The sequence below is a fragment of the Gasterosteus aculeatus genome, chromosome 11 (assembly GCF_964276395.1).
Source record: "Gasterosteus aculeatus chromosome 11, fGasAcu3.hap1.1, whole genome shotgun sequence".
NCBI classification, from domain to species: Eukaryota; Metazoa; Chordata; class Actinopteri; order Perciformes; family Gasterosteidae; genus Gasterosteus; species Gasterosteus aculeatus.
In genome coordinates, this window is record NC_135699.1 from 11,017,046 (window position 1) to 11,034,224 (window position 17,179).

A 17,179-nucleotide genomic window follows, 5' to 3' on the forward strand; every position below is an offset into this window, starting at 1 on the left:
TTGAGCTCACTTAAAATAAGCCAAAGACAAATGCATTTGTAATAAGCGACGGAATGTGTTTTTGGGGAAGACGAGGAGCTGCAGGGATTTTCAAGCAAGAATTTAAAACTACTTACAGTTTCATTTGTGTTGACATGAACTGTGCCATGAAACACTTCTCTGTGCAAGTTTACAGGAACTAAACTCAAGCAGACGCATTTTACATAATGTCATCTCTTGCAATGAAATGAATTTTTTGGGCAGTAAATTGTTAAACCAGGATGAATAGCCTAATTCCATGATTTACACCGGTAAAGTGTGTACAGTAATCATTTTAAATTGATTTAGCCTTTAAATCACGCGCTTTTTGCTTGAGCAGGAGAGAAAAAAAAAGAGCGAAGCAACCCCCGATAGAGCTCCTGCATCAGACACTGGGCCAACTGGTGATTGAAACCAGTACGGTTAACAACAACACACACACACACACACACACACACAACGAACACAGTGAAAGCAGTTTTTGGCTATTAATCTCTCTGCAGCTGCAATGACATAATAAACGGACAGCAGCTTGATTACACCTTTTCTCTTTTATTTCTGTTCGAGGGTTACACAGACAAGTCCGATGAAGCAATACGTCTTTATCAGATCAAAGAGTTGGAAAAGATTCCTCAACCAGAATGAACAAGACTCCCAAAGAGTTGTCAATAGTTGTATTCATAAGCACCTTTGGTTCAATGGCTTCATTGTGAAGGCAATTGTTGTAATTTCCCTGCTGCTGGACTAATAAAGGATTATCTTTTCTTAATTGGAAGATGTTGAATGTTTATTGATTGAGTAATCCCTGTGACAATTCCTATGTGTGTTAATTAATTCAACAGGAAAACATTTAGTTTGCTCCTTACGAGATTGGTGTAAGTGCTGCCTTCCTCCTGTAAAAATAATAGACCTAAAGAGGAAATAACAGCTGATTATTTTCCGTTTACTGTTCCAGCATTTGTTGATACTGTATCCAGAATAACACAGTATATAAGTGCAGGGAATGAGCAACAGCGGGAATAAACACTGAATATCAAAAGCAGATGTATATACAGGGAAATATTAATCCAGGTTCAATTTAGAAAAAGTCAAACAATGTGTAGATCCATTGTGGTAACCGCGGTAATCGTAGCCTCATAGAGCTGATTTTCCTATCGAGTGCCTCTCCAGACGAGGTTGACCGGTCTGTTCCATAATATCCGAGCAGCAGAATACACTCCACTGTCCTGCTGAGTTTGTGTCACAGCTTCTCCGTGTCCAAGCTGCTGGCGATGCATCCCGAGAACTGGATTGTCGGTGATGGAGCTCATGCAGTTTGCAGCCATGCCAGGAGCAAACATCTGCTGCAGGCGATGCTATGTCCACAGTCCAAACCAGGATTAAGTATGATCCTAGAAGCAAAAGACAGACACTAATGATTCAATGAGGCCAAAATAAAAAAACTTGAGACTTTAACATTGACACATGTTTGGTTTTCTGGCAATATTCCTTTTCAAACTGCTCAGCAAAGTTAAAACAACCAGAGATTTATGAAACACTCAGAACTGATCAACCCAAAGTTCTTCTCCACTGATGTCTTAAGCCGATTTGGCTCCGTTCACAAACTTTTGCCACAAAAAAGGGCTTCACTGTTCAAACTGGTATAAGGGAGATGAAGAGCCACATCGGAAATGATCACATCACGAGTTGTGGCAAAAGACGATACAAATCAGAGAGCATCCTCAAGTTGGAGCTCGACGTACCAGAATTTGAGATTAGATGTCAAAAATATTGCTTTAGGTCCAAAAGAAAGCACTGATTTGAAAGAAATGTTACAGAACGGCACTTTTATCTAGAATACGTGTTCGGATTTGTTTTGGAAAAAAAAAACAGCGGGACGAGTATGTTGTTGTCTAATGAGAGGGCTGCTGATCAGCGTAAAACATCTGCTTCCCCCCCCCATTGACGTCAGTACAACCAGAGGTGAGGTAATACAGGTAGGTGGCCTCTTGACAACCTGTAGCCTGCTTCACCCGGGCTCGTGCATACAACCACCCACACAAGGACATAACGTTTTCTGCCCCCCTCACACCATCCACTCAGCCAAAGCGGCGGGATCGGCCCGTCCCACTCCGCCCTGTGAAGCAGCAACGTGTCAGATGATAAGTAGACATCCATCAAAGTTTTTTTCCCGTCCTCTTTTTCCGCCTGTCTGCACCTCCGAAGGTGGTTTACCTGCGAGGAGTCACGTCCCACCGGTGTACAGGATGGGGCTTAACTCGCATGGCTTTTTCTTCATCTCGCTCCTCCTTTCAGTTCCCTCTTCATCGCCCGGCCCTCACACATCATCATCATCATCATCTCTCCCTCTCCAACCTCCGCCACAACCACTCTTTATTGCTTGTTGTCACTCTCTGTTATTATACATCCTCCTCTTTCGGGTTGCGTGCTCTCTCTCTCTCTCTCTCTCTCTCTCTCTCTCAGCTCCACAACTCAACAATCATCCTTTCACCGGATTTTCTCTATCGTTCCCTTTTACCCTGTATTCAGTTTTATTTCCCTTCCCACGTTTCTCTCCTATGCCTCACCTTGGAGCAGAGCCAGCGGAGCAGCATCAGCACACACAACCGGGTCCTAACCTGCCTATGAGTCTCAGCCTGCCCGTGTGCGCCGGTCTGTGCCGCGGGCCTGTGTCTGAGACCAGCCCCATATCGCCCTCTCTCATCAGCACATTCGCTGTACCTGTCTGCTGGCCCCCTGCCACTCACTCACACACCCGCACACAGTTCCCCCTCAATTACAGAGGGACCCTGAATAAAAAAAAGACACAATGCAAGCCGAAAATCTGTAAAAAAAACCCTACTCATGTTAGGGTCGAGCAAGTTTGACCTCCATCGGGAACACCCACGGCTGCCCCCGAGAGGCACACGTATACAGTACCATGCATTCAGCCTGCTGGCTGCCCCGCGCCGGCCCATCAACAGGTTTCTTTGAAGGGCACCGACTCTGCGGTGGGGCCATCAAAGCATATCTTCATTCATGTCCACCGAAGGGATCTGAGGCTCCTGAGAGACGCGGTGTTTGAAGTGATATCTCTATGCCACTGCATTCTTTACCGCGCTGTCACGACTTGAGTTACACAATCCCCCCAAAAAGAAAGAAAACGCCAGTGCCACCACCATCAGCACATCCCACATATTTGTGAACCACTGCTATCTTTTTGATCGGTGGCTGTTCCATACTCGGTTGTTAATAGCAACTTACAGTTTATAATAAGGCAGCGCTGTGTGTGTGTGTGTGTGTGTGTGATCACATGTCGCACTTGAGCGAAGATCAAACCAAAATCACTCATCCTTACCTGAAGGAATCTCTTGAGATCATGTTTCCATTAGTCAGGCTGTTTTCTGCGCTCACCTGAGATCATCTGAAAAAGATTAAAGATGGGGAAATAAAATGATTTAGAAAGTCGCTCATTCAAGAGTAAACACCGTTGACAAAAAAAGAGAAACCAGATGTAATGGCTCTGTCCAAACTTGCATCAATCAGCGAGTATTTATCTTTCTACGTTGCATTGTGAAAGTTCCTTCATCTGTTTTCACAGGTCAGATGGGGTTACAGTGCAGTCGTCTCCAACCGTTAAGTTGCTAAATCAATTCGAAGAGATCACGAGATGATGGGCCGGATGAAAAAACGAGGAGAATGTATGTGTAAGCAGTGATGACGGGTCGCACACAGTATACACACTGTGGAGGACCTACTGCTAGCACACTGCCAACACCGCAACCCGTGATCCAAGGTTGCAGTAGAGCTCTGCAGAAACTGGCAGGTAAGGAGAAGCAAAGCCGTGTTCTTCTTTTCACTGGCTAACAAGTTACAGGTAGATATTGTATCAAGAAACTTCTCTTGATCACTGGTTTCTTCTCACAGGACGCTTTTAAGACTTGAAGCCGTGCTCTCTGGTCCCTCTCCATCCAGTCACGGACAAAGGTGCTCTCTACTTCCAAGTTTCACTGTCCCAGACCTGTTACCTTGGTAACAAAAGCACTGTTTCCAAGTGACACAAAGCCAGAACCTAAGAACCTCTCTTTGAGGTCGAAGGCTCCAAGAGCTGAGGGGAAAACAGCAATAACAGGACGGCGGGGAGAGAAACTGAATAGCAGTGAATCACTTCCCAAAGTTTCTGGAGGACAAAGTAAAATGATTATTTCTTTCCTCTCCCTTTTTAAAATACCTTTCCCTGGCACCCGGCACCATAGGTAGTTGTGTGCTGTTCTGGTTCCATTTCTTTTCTATCCCTCCTTATATTTCCGTTTTTTTTGTTTCTTTCTTCTAAGTGAGTTATCATGTAGACCAGCAGGCCTAAGCAGCATGTGGCTCGGCTAAGCCTCCAGATGAGGTAATGTTTCGAGGGTTGGCGAGCCGAGGGAGAGGTTGGTCAGGTCTTGATTAGCTCAGGGGTATGGGGCTCTCCAATATTGGACACCCCTTTGTGTGGTGAGATTACCACCTTATGAAAAAATGCCCCTGCTGACACGCCTGATGGGATCAGAGCTTCCTGCACACTGCATCGTCCTTATGAGCTCTCGATACACACGGGAGGGAAAACACACAACTAAACATCAACCTTACACGCACACACATACACACACACACACACACAGGGACAACTTGCCTGCTCTGTGCATGCTTAGTTGTACAGTACAACAAACATTTACACAGACACACCGTCAAGCGTGTGGCCTCGTAGGGCCTCCACTCTTCCCCCTGCGCAGGCTTTTATAACAACCACAACTGATGACCCTCAGATGGAAAACAACCTGACTTTTTTTTAATGAGGCCAGATGACACACAAACACACACTCACTTGCTTTTGCTGTGGTCGTCACCTCCGGCCACTCTGGAATTGAAATCACATGATGGACCACGTCCAGCAAACCCCCCCCAACCCTCTCTGCGCCGCCGCCCCCCTCCCCCAGAGAAAACCCCATCAACAAACAATGTGAAAAAAACAGGATTCGGAGGCAAAGCTTTCAGGGGATTTGAACCCAGCAGTCCACTAAAGAGGGCTGAGGCAATAGGATGATTTCAATTATTTGATATAATTTCTGATGGTCCATTAGTTCAAAATAAAGCTCTGATTATTCGGGATGTGTATACAGAACGTTACAAACAAAACCTGCATCAGAGTCTAAAGCAGAGCTGTACTTTTTCCAGATGTGACTGTTAATAAGCAGTGGCCTTACGTTGATGAAATCTTTTTCCAAAATAAAGCTCATTTAAGAAACGGGATAAATGCAGCATTGTGGTTTCTTCAACCGCATAGCAAAGTTCAACACCTTTCTAGTTCTACTGTTTAGGAGCCTGCACCAACAAATGCCCATATAGCTGCAGTGCACTTTGCAAAAGCAAATTAACGTTTGTAGTTTCATAGTGACAAACATGCAAGCACACATGCATGCATACACACACACACACACACACACACACACACACACACAGAGCAGTTAGGGACATGGCACAACCTTGCGCCAGTGGTCCTTTAAACCAGTCATGTGAAACAACACGTTTATTTCTGCAAATCAGATTACATCTCCAAGCTAAGGTCTGCAAGTCCACTCGCACACATTTAAAGCTTGGAGCTTAGATTCCTGCAACACACACATACAGAGACACACGCACACACACACACACCTTAATCAGATTCTTTCTCTCGTCTTTGTGAATGTTCACAAATTGAAATTCTGCGCCAGAGCCAGGATCAAAGTGTGCACAAACTTATAGCTACAGCAAATATAAAACAGATATTAACTGTATGCCAAAATGAGTGTAGATCAGGCCACACACTCTCTGGAAGAACAAAACTAATTTTCTAGAAAAATCATACTCTAGTGCCGTGATAAGCCTCCTTTCAGCAATAGTTGACTGCTGTTTGGCAGCTGAGCTATGGAATTAGCACATGTGGAAACATGTTTATTGTGTGTCTAGGAGGAATGTGAATGATAAATGATTCCAAAATTACCATTAAGGAGGTCAGGATCGATTGTGAGTTGGCAGATAAAGAAGTGCATACATTGTTACAATAAGCACACTAAGAGTGATACGAATATTGAGCGTGCAAACATTTCCACATTGTCTTCTTCTATGTCCAACGTCTCTGTCTGACTTTTTGGCTCCACCGATCGGATTTGTAACGCAATGTAAAAGAAGCGGTTTGGCTGGCTGGCTGACGCTGGCCTAATTAAACCCAGACAGTTGGAGCGAGTACAAGTCTCTGTCCCAACAGGATCTACATTAAATCTCCACTTTGCTAATCAGAAAGCCCTTCAACTACATCAGCATGTCCCTCTGGCCCAACAAGCAACCAAATCTCATTGGTCTTTGCAACTTCTCGAGGCTGGAAAATCCATCGCGGCTGTCCCTTCGTTCATCGCGAATCATCGGCATCCTAAACGCATCAGCCCCGTTGCTCGTCGTACGTTCTTCTTTTGTGGTCGGCACCACGAAGGTCAGGAGCCGGGAAGCTGTGGGTGGCAGGGAGTTGAGAGGGCGGCGGCTCTGTCAGTCAGTCCAACTCAAGTCCGGCTAAAGCGGGTTGATTCTATCTTCGCAGTGACATCGGAGAAGTTTAGCGACGGAGGAGCAGAGGGGCCGCTCCCCGGGTTACGTTGCACCGAACGCTCAGATAAGGCGACAGGAAAGGGGGTAGATTTGGGCAGTGCAGCAGAAGAGGGGGGCAGGCTGGAGCCATACTGTTACCCCAGGAAGAGCTCACTCATTCCTCAGATCACCTTCCGCGCTCGGGATCCGATTCAGTCGCACTGTGTTACCAGCGGGGAGTCGGACTCATTATAGATTATCAACTGTACAATCAGTTACTGTCCTGGTTGCTTCACATGTAAAAAAAAAAATATATATATATATATACGAGTTGTAAATTTGGAACATTGCAGTAAAATATCTTGCGGAGCGACTTGAACCATAGGCTCTAGTAAATATGATTATTCACATTTACATAAGCTAAACAAGCAATCAATCAATCAAAAATGTTTTTTTAAACTACTGCCATAGTCAACAGCCGGATATGTAAATGCTGTGATGCAACTTGAGAGACATATGGTCGGTCCTGCAGCACACATTCCTGACAACACACACACACACACACACACTGGTAAAATAAACCATGCTGTAGTATCTTCATCTGGAGTGCATTTCCTGTCCTCTGGCTTGGCATATGTCTGCTTGTGGCTCCTTTACAACGCAGCATCTCTCTGTTGTTGCTCCCTACATGCACAGAAACAACTGTCCAACCATTTGAAACAACACTTCCACTTTACAACTTTATAACTTCCACTTTGGAAGTTAGAAGCACTTCTGTTCGGGGGTGTTGAAAATGTCAAAAGGTGAAATTCCTACATCTGGCATCTACGCGGTTGATTGTGTTGGTTTAGGGTACAGTTTTGACAAGCACCATTTCCAGTTTTGCTGAAGAGGAAGAGGGGGGCAATCATTAGTGACACACACTGACCAAAAACTCATTGGTGGACTGAATGTTGAAGAGCACAATAAAGTAACATCAAGCAGCTCTTGACAGCACAACCCGACTACCTTGGTGAACATGCTGTGTAAAAAAAAATGTGTACGTCAAATTTTACAGGGTGAGAAGTGAGAAGACACTTCAATTCAGGAGCCCCGGTGGTTACGAAACAAACGATAATGTCACCAAATGATCCACCAGCACCTTTTTAACCCAGCAGCGGCAGTAACCAGAAGTGGTCACAGGAGCTGTGAAATGTTAGTTTTAGAGTGAAAGTAAACAGCTCCTCCCATGGTGGGCCCGTACCCTACACAGAGTAAGCACATGTTTCCCATTGTGGTTAAAAGGGAAGGGGATTAGAGTGTAGTGCAGCCGGAGCCACAGCCATACACCCCATGGTGGGATCACAGTACGCTCAGGTCTCCCAGTACTGCTGATGTAGCCCAGTTGGAGGTGGCTGGTGAGTAGGGAGCGGCCACATCTATCAGATGGACTAGTCGGAGTCCTCCAGAGTCCAAATATGAGGCCTTTCTGTGGGTCTGGAGGAGGCAGACATGTTACCATGTTGACAGAAGTGCCTGACTGAGGCTGTCAGACACTGACACAAACACGGGCAAGGTAAGGGTTATGAGGAGGTGTTGAAACCGAGCGGATTTCGCTTGTCAGGGGCCAGATTTTGTACCTAAGAAAAATACATCACCTTCTAAACTTTTATTAAAGACAGAAACGCGTTGGAGTTAAAAAAACGATACATACTGAATACAAAACCAGAAATAACTGTTCTTAATGGTCATTGGTTTGGGCTGCAAGAGATGGGGTTTTCACCCCAAGGGCCAAATAGGCCACATTCAGGTGCCACAGGGGACAGTTAAAGCAGGCGACTGTGACTGTGCAGCCAATTAAAGGACACTTTATAAGGCAAATAGTGCAAGGGACATTGAGGAAGACATGCATAGTGGAGCATAACTGCACTGCCAATTAACCAGCACCCCATGAAGCTCAGTTGGACAGTTTCCATGTGCAGCGAGAAAAAAAACACTTTCTGAGCAAGGTAACAAAGCATGTAGATTTAGGGTCAGACACTCTTTGGGGGTTTACTGACCTTGATTAAATATAGAATTTGTACCCGAGTCAAAAAACTTTAAACTTGACTTGGACTAGACTGCTCCAAAACCTGAAAACTTACCTTGAAACTAAGCCAAGTGCTAAGAATCACGTTTTGACTTGATAAAAAACACACACACAATATGGCTTAATAATTTTATGGTCTGGCATGAAAATGAGAAAAGTTTCTGAGCTAATATGTTCATCGGAGTGGACGGGTGGGATGGACGCGTGGACAAACCGGCCGATCGGCTGGCCGACAGACATTACGCCTTTAACCACGCCCGTTGCCGGGGGCATCAACAGAACACAAGCAGTTGCTGGGGAGCAGGGATTTTGTGCCGGGCCTAACGTACGTTTTCGCTCAGAATTGCAGGATGTGCGTGGTCGTGTTTTTGAAACTGGAAACAGATTTATGTAGTGTTAGGGATCAGTTGTTTGAAAGGTCAAACCCGAAAGAAAAAAAACTAGGTCTGCACAGTAAACGCTGTTCCCTCTCCGATCCAGGTGAATTAGGGCCAACAGTTTCGCAAAACACAGCACAGACCCGTAAGCACTCTCACCACTGGATGACATCAGTCATATCCCATTTCCGATGACGGCAAGCTGACATTCAGCATCTTTGATTAATTACTTCCTATAGGGCTTCTTATGTGATTCCTTTGGGATTGAAATTAACTTTCTGGAACTATACATTTTAATATAGTATGCCCTGAATATGCCTTTAGCCACAAGCTGAGCTGCAGAGTACAATGCCTTGGCGTAACATCCGGCACAGTACGAGCCGTTTCTATTGATCACGTCGTTAGATGGGATGGAGTTAAGAGGGGATATCTGTCATACTCCCTTGATTACCATCATCCTTCAGCGACACGTGTGAAATGGCTCACAAACTGAAAGACACATTCATGCATTGACGCACTAGAGGCACGCCACTGCAACACAAAACTCCTTGTGCAACAGGACTGCAACGTAGGAAAAAGGTAGGACGAGGACCACATGAAGTCTAATCCAGCCAGGGATTACGACCGGGCAAATATCACCAATAATAAACAAATGATTAACGTTCCCGGGTCTGTGTGGTTGCAAGCCGCAGGGCTCCAGCTAGAACCCAGAAGGACCCGGACCCATTTCCTGAAATCTTACAATTTCATTTGTAAGATTTTAGTGTCAGGAAAGTCCTCATGCTCAAGGGCAGGAGAACAGGGTTGTATGACAAGTCAACACAAGAAAAAAAAAGCAGAGCAGCACACCAGTTTTGACAAACTGGCACAACATTATTGACAAATATTTATTACTTGCATCTGCATCGCCGCGGAGATTATGGCGGAGGAATGTTGGACAGATAAAGTGATGGGCCATAACATAACATAACATAAGTATTCAGAGGGCTGGTACATTAGCAAAGTGTGATGAAACTGAGATCAAAGGTAAAGCAGGAAAAGGAATTTGTAATTTGGTCAGTAGAGTTTATTGCTACTAGGAAAAGGTTCACAGAAGGTGAAAGTGTTTCCACTGGAACTGCAGACACAGCAGGTTTCCCTTCATTTGTTCTACCAGTGCTTTTGTCCTATGTGACATGAGATGAGATGCTCCAGTAAATCTCTATTTGGGTGAGGCCTTAATCTCACTCTACATGGCGTGTGTGTGTGCGCGCTGAGGGCAATGTCTTCCCCTTTGCTCTAATCCACCTATTTTGTTCCGCTCCACTGTTCAGATTCAAGGTGGAAAAGTGGCGAGACCACAACGTTTTGTCTTCTCCGTCTGTCTGGCCCAGAGTGCTTTACCTTGCTGAGCCCCGAGACTCACCAAGCCTTAAGGACTCTGTTGCTTTAACCCTGTCCCTAAACACGTCCCCGGGCCTGCACAAAAGCCATCTGGGGGTACGCCTCAGGGCTTTAGCAACAAACGAGAAAAAAAAAATAACTCTTTCAATCCGCTCTCCGCATGGTTCTGACTGCGCGGCGCTGGGGTCGCCAATGCCAAGAAGAATCTTCCCTGGACTTCCTCCCCCCCTCCTTCTCCTCCACCCTTCTAATCCCGGCCTACATGACTGACTCCAACTGAAAGCCCCACACGCCAGAGGTGGGAGCCAAAAGCACTGTGAGATTTCAAAAAAGACCACCTGCTCATCAAACTAAATTGCTCTCACTCAAGGCAACGGGGCACAGAGAGAATGAAAAGGAGGAGAGCAAAGAAAAAAAAAAAAGGTAAGAATAAAAAGAAATACAAGTCACTCTCCCTCTGTGATCTTGGCAGACAAAAGAACAAATTGCATTTCTGCATCATGGCACCCGAGGGTCAAAATCGGCATAGGCTCCCTCTCAGTAGTGTTTGTGTACGCGAGCATGCTGATAACGCTTCCATCAGTACGTAAGAGAGCCAGAGAGGTGCACAGGCCTGCGTTGCAGCCTTTCATCTTGGCTTCTTTTGTGTTTCGCGGTACACTCTGTTGTCTCTCTCCTCTACTTGTCGGAATTGACTGTTATTATTCCAAACAGCATTGCCTTTATTAATGCCACAGGTCTCAGGTCTGTGCACTCCCCGAGAGCCGGGTCCGGACAGAGCTGCAGCCAATCTCCCTAGATAAAAGCTCAGCGAGGAGCTGTATGCAAGCCAGACAGCTCCAGCAGGCCTTCATCCTCCCTCCTCGTTCTCAGAGAGAGGTATCGGCCCTACAAAGACTGAGATATTGCTTTAATCTAAGCACTTTTCCGTCAGAAACATTTGAACTGAGAGCAGCTCTCCGGGAGGATATCAGAAGCCACCGGTCACAACAAACAAATTGTATTTTGGTTGAATACACAAAGTAGAATTTGCAAGAAGAAAATGCTCCATAATGAAGAAGTTTTGAAAGCCTGGATATTGAGGGAAATGCTCAGGAGTCGCAAACTGTTCGGGTCATAAGTCATGAAACTTTATCTTGTGGTGTGCTACAGTTTTATGAGTGCGCCCTCCTTTTCTACTTCAGCTTATATTGTCGGCGGCTCGTATGGACTTGTATGGGAGCCGAGGCGGTTTCCCAACGTCAGCCAAGCGTGGCAAGTTATTCTAAAGGTGGTGTGGAGAGCTGACGTGTGGCCGGGCCGGGCCGGGGCAGCGGCTGGGGTCTCGGCTTAGTGCCTCGACCCCCCCCCCCCCCGCCCGGCCGCCCCCGCTCCAGTGGTCACAGAGCATCAGCTCCCGGCCCGAGCCCGGACACTGATTTATGGGACAGGGGGATTACCATCAAACCAGCCATGAGGACCACCCAGATGGTGGCACAGGACGACAGCCGCACAAACGGCCGAGGGCACCCACATTCAAACGCACCGAAAACATCCACACAAGCACTAACATGGAGCTTTTCACACAGATGCCCACAGAAATACAAACACTTAAAACAAACAGTGACTAAAAGGCAAAACAAAAACAAAAAGCTTAATAAGGAAATAAACAAGCATGAAAAGCTACACCATGCCGTTTGTGACGACACTGTTAACCGCTCAAGTGCAGTGGGGGGGATTAGTTTGCGGAGGCTTCCTCGTTACCACAAGGCGAGGGAGCCAACTTTGCTCATCAGGGTTCATATGTATCTACAGGATGTGCCTGTTCAGAAGTAATTCCATTCAATCACGTCATACAGTTTTCTCTATTTTTCAGCCCAATTTTTCAGTTCGCAAAAAAATGCTTGAGAGTGAAGGCTTTTGTAATTTTCTATCTCGACTGACCGAGGTCCAAAACCAGAGCGTTCCATGTAGTCACAGGTGGAGAGCCGGGCTCAAACCCCGGCTTTCATCAAAACCTTTGTGAATTCTCTGAAGCTGGTGGCATCCAACTCGATGACGATGAGCAATTCACTTTCCCCTTTTTCGCTCGATAAAAAGGTCTGGACACATCTCACTTTCACTCCAAATGGGTTTACCAACCTCGAGACTTTTCCATCAAGTCAACCGAGAACACGTGCAAAATACACTGAGCAAGTGAGGAAAAAAAAGAAAGAAAGGAAAGCACATATTTCTCACTTGCCGGGGCGCAGCACCGCTCCATCTCTAGGCACCAGTTGGATGAGCTGAACAATAAGAGTCAATGACAAATCGGACGTGGTGCATTCCTTTGGTAAACAGCCACTTCATAAAAGGAGACGGGTAGGCAAACACTCACCTGCCCTAAGCTAATAACTTGTGTGAGGGCAAACACAAACACCCACACACACACAGATACACACTTGATCTTTGATATATCGAGACAACGACGGGAATCAAACTACTTAAAACTGCCAGGATGTTTTTGTACCAAGGTGAGAAATGCAAGACATCTGTGTGTCTTTGTACTTTGGCACTGAGCTGTGAGTAAGGAAATACACCTGTATCTAATGTACAGTGTATTATACGCCTGCTCAGTTTAGGGTATTCATCATTGGAAAACTAAACAGCATTGTAGGTATTTCAACCAAAGGCCGTCACACTGGACGCAATTTTTTTTCAAATGCTATTTTACTTTACGAAGCTTTCTTCAAGTGAAGTGTTTCCATTTTGGATCTTCTGTTTAAAAAAGTCTTCATGCTTGTGTGTGTCGGGAAATCGTCAATGACTGGTTTGACTTTTCTGCAAAACAAATTACACACATTTTCCCTCCCACAGCTCCAGTGACAGCAGTGCTTCTCTCAGTGGGATGCACCCTCAGCACTTCCTGACCATGTGACTTCCTTTTAGCCGCCCTTTAATTGGACGCGGCGACGAGGATGAAGAGAAGAGGGGGGGCGTTGTGGCGGGCTGCCGGTTGGCAGCAGACACATGGGAGAAAACAAATTCCTGCACCCATTGCCATGGCGATGAGTCAACAGCAGGTCGGGGGGGTGGGGGGGTCACAAGCTGACCTGCTGCAGTTAACAATTCATCCCCGTATCCGGTTCCCAAATGATTGGGCAAACACGGAGTGCTGCAGAGTCAAAAGGGACCCAAGGGGCTGGGAGAGGGGCATCACCCTGGGGTGACATGCTGACAGGCACACACTGGTTGGTAGAGGGTGGACTATTTGAATGAGGGAGCAACGGATAGGGGGCAGTGGTGGGGAGCGTGAGGGGGCTGATGGGATGTGGGAGAGGGGCTTTAGTACATTGGGTACAGCAGGCTGGAGGATAGTCACAAAACTGTCCTAAAAAAAAGCTGCGTAGTAAAATAGTTTGTGTTAAAAGGCCACTTTGAGGAAGAGGTTAATCTCTTTGGCGCTTCACAACAAATATCCCACATGTTCTTCATGTTGAGCTAAATAATTCCTATTTTGGCTCCCAGTTGTTAGATATGTTCGTAAAAGTAGACCTCACCATCACCTTAAGGCAGCTAAGCCGGGACACATAAGCCCCCGGACAGTGTTCTTGTGCTGTTTTAGTGTTTCAGTAGACTATTTGCATTTTTTTAGAAACATATGGGCTACTCACCAGAAATTCCCTGGAAAGCAATTAAAGATTGGCCTCTCATTCCATGAAATGGGATTCCTTCACTGTGAAGAAAAAAAGAAATACAAAGAGGACAAATGTCACTTCATAGGCCTGCAGCATATAGTATTCGATCGCTAAAACAGCGTTAGAGCATGTAATCAGAGTTACAAATGGAAAACATTGACCACAGCGGAGCAGAACGGCGCTTAACAACAATAAGTCAGGGACAGAAATATCAGATGGGCGCCGGGCGGATCTCATCAATTTTACATCGAGCGGAAGAAGAACCACAGAGCTTAAACACTGTTATTTAAAACAGGCTGGACTCTGCAGTGTACGACTTTCTCTCGGCCAGTATGAGCTGTCACCTCATGCGCCGTCATGGCTCGGTTTGCTCCCGAGAGCGGCAAACCAAATCTCAACATCCAACTGGCTTTGAAGGGTTGAAATGCCACCATTACAACGGACCATTCAGCGGTCTGAGAAGGGTGTGTTAGCAGAGCGGACGCATTACTGGTTCTCCGCCGCTACTCACGTCAGAGTACAGGGTGTTCACAAACACCGCGTAAGCATGTCATTCCTTTAGTATCCTGTATTTATTAATACACCCAACAAATCTTTTAAATGAAAAGCAGGACCGCATCACTTATAGCGTCTCTCAGAAAAGAAAAAAAACTGAGGAGAGAACGGAACGAAAACAGTGGAAAAAAGTAAGATTGTGATAAAAATAGCAGATGTTGAGAGTCACTTCTCGAAAGGTGTGTCATTCAGGGAGTTTGGGGCGAACTTTTGGCCGCGGCTGAGCCCTAATTTTAGCACATTTACAAAAATAAAAGTGAGTTCAGTCGCTGGCATTGGAACTTTCTACTCCCCGTTTATGAGCTCAGTGGCGCAGCCGGCGTCACTTGTGACGATGTACAAACCATATAAAACAACAAAAAAAAGACCTCCTCAAAAAACCCTGAGCACACGAGGAAATAACCACAATTTAATGTCCCTCGTAGATGATCTCATTATTGCAGCCCAGGTCCAGATCAACAGGATAATATGGTTTTGCACATTCTAAATTTAGAACAGAGTTTGGCCACAAATTTCCTTTTTACATAACAACCCCTGAAACAACAGCCTCTTGTTCGATCTGCAGCCATTAAGAACTGCAGCAACTCAACTTCCTATGAATGCACCCTTGACTGTATGAACACGAACTGCATGAACGACGTATGAGAACAGCTACTGTGTTTATTTACCGTAGTTGCATACGTGCCGACAAGCCTGCGTATGTGTGCGTGTGCGTGCGTGTGTGTGTGTGTGTGTCGGGCTCGTCGGCTCACGGGGAGGACGCCCCTGGGCCGGGCCGAGGAGTAAGTGAAGCAGAAGAGTATCAGGCCTGTAACTAAAAACACAAGCATAAACACAGGCGATGTTAGGGATTACAGCATGCAACATCGCCGCAGGAAACCACAGACAAGACACAGGTGTAACCATCCATCGGCACGGACGCATTCTTCCCCATCTCCGCTCTGCCTCTGGAGGTCTGACTGACAGCTCATCATCTGCCCTTGTTGGCTGTGTGAAACTTGTGTAAACATCCGTGGGCGTTCGTGTGTGTGTGTGTGTGTGTGTGTGTGTGTGTGTGTGCGCGCGCGTGTGCAGTGTGGGGCCACAGGTGAGGACACACACACTCCACAAATCTTTCCTTCCAAAAACTGGTTTATTGACTATATTACTATATTTTGTATGATTTGTCTCCCTGAGAGTTGAATCTGATCAGATACTAAATCAATTTAAAAAAAAAGATTTTTGCTACTGTAGAAGCAGCAATGATTCCTTTTTCTCTAGAACACGAAGAAACAGATTTAGAGAGGGGGCCAGGGTTGAATGACTGTACATTTCCTCAGTAAACAGCTCCCTCTAGAGCAACACCCTACGTTCAACTCTGCACCCCCTTACTCTTTCAAAAATGTAGTACCAGAGATGTATATATAACAATTACGTCATGTAGAAATATTGCACATATAGCTGATTGTTTAAATGAAGAAAAAAAAGAGTCAGGCTCAAAGGTTTATTCATAAGCAGATTGTCTTATTTCTGAGCCACAAATGAAGGATTACAGCCGTGAGGTCAAACCGCAAACGTCCCCAGTGCGAGTCGACGGCACGCCGTTATGGAGGTGTTTGCTTTAATCGTGTGCAGGGTTACGAGGGGCGGGTTTACCGTACACAGGAGAGATCCACACAGGCCACGCATGACGGAAAGGCCTGAGGAAAGCAACGATAAGGCAGCTACCCACAGCCGTGAAGCGGGCTGAGAAATATGAGCGCGCAGTAGGTCATGAAACCCGGCAAGACAAACCTCTCCCTCTTTCTCTGCCTCATTTGCCCTCTCTCTGCCTGTTCGCATCAAATCGCGTTACACAAGCAGAAAGGAATGCCTCGTATATCGGAGACAGATTTAAAACAAGCGGAAAGAAGGAGAACAGTAAAGAGAGGATCGCACGGGGACCTATAGAAGCAGCGGGTGTTGTTTGGTTTCTTTTTGAATAAAAGGACAACATGGCCGGGAACTTGGCAGTACTATAAAGACACACTGCAGTGACACACAAGTCCAGACATATACGCACCTAACTACTTCACACGTGCTTACATAAACTAAATCAAACCGAGAAAAAGTTGTGCGCACAAACCAGGGAGCACTATATGCTTCCTCTATGTTTTTCCGTGCCATAATGAAAATAGACACTGCACTGTTTCGCACTTGGAAATCTATCATTTTATGAGCTTTCCCACAGAATTCGTACCCCATTATTTTCCGTGCATTTAACCCAAATACATTAAAGTAGCACTCAATAAGGTCGACACGCTCGTATGCTGCTTCGACATGACAAATAGCACCCACCACCCAAATTAACGAGACCTCTGTTTTTTAAAAGTCTATTTCCTGAGACATGGAAAGTGCTTCATTAAATATTATAAGAAAGAAAGCGTTGTGAAGTGAAGCCAAAACCTAGCAGGAACACACTTTTATCAGATGGATCCACACTTATGTGTCAGCATTAGGGGTGTAACGATTCATTTTAACAACGATTCGACTCGAATTCGAAAGAATTCGATTTGATTCTGATGACG

At 45.7% G+C, this 17,179-nt stretch overlaps 1 long non-coding RNA gene across 1 annotated transcript in view; it reads right to left on the reverse strand.

Moving 5' to 3' along the window:
- Positions 1-550: 550 nt before the first annotated feature.
- Positions 551-17,179, reverse strand: part of LOC120827769 (uncharacterized) — a 42,574-nt gene continuing 25,945 nt past the window's right edge. Inside the window, exons 2-4 of the long non-coding RNA XR_005713445.2 lie at positions 14,055-14,116; positions 3,356-3,421; positions 551-1,409 (exon numbers count right to left, since the gene is read on the reverse strand). This is a non-coding gene — a long non-coding RNA (uncharacterized LOC120827769). The remainder of the gene's footprint in view (positions 1,410-3,355; positions 3,422-14,054; positions 14,117-17,179) is intronic.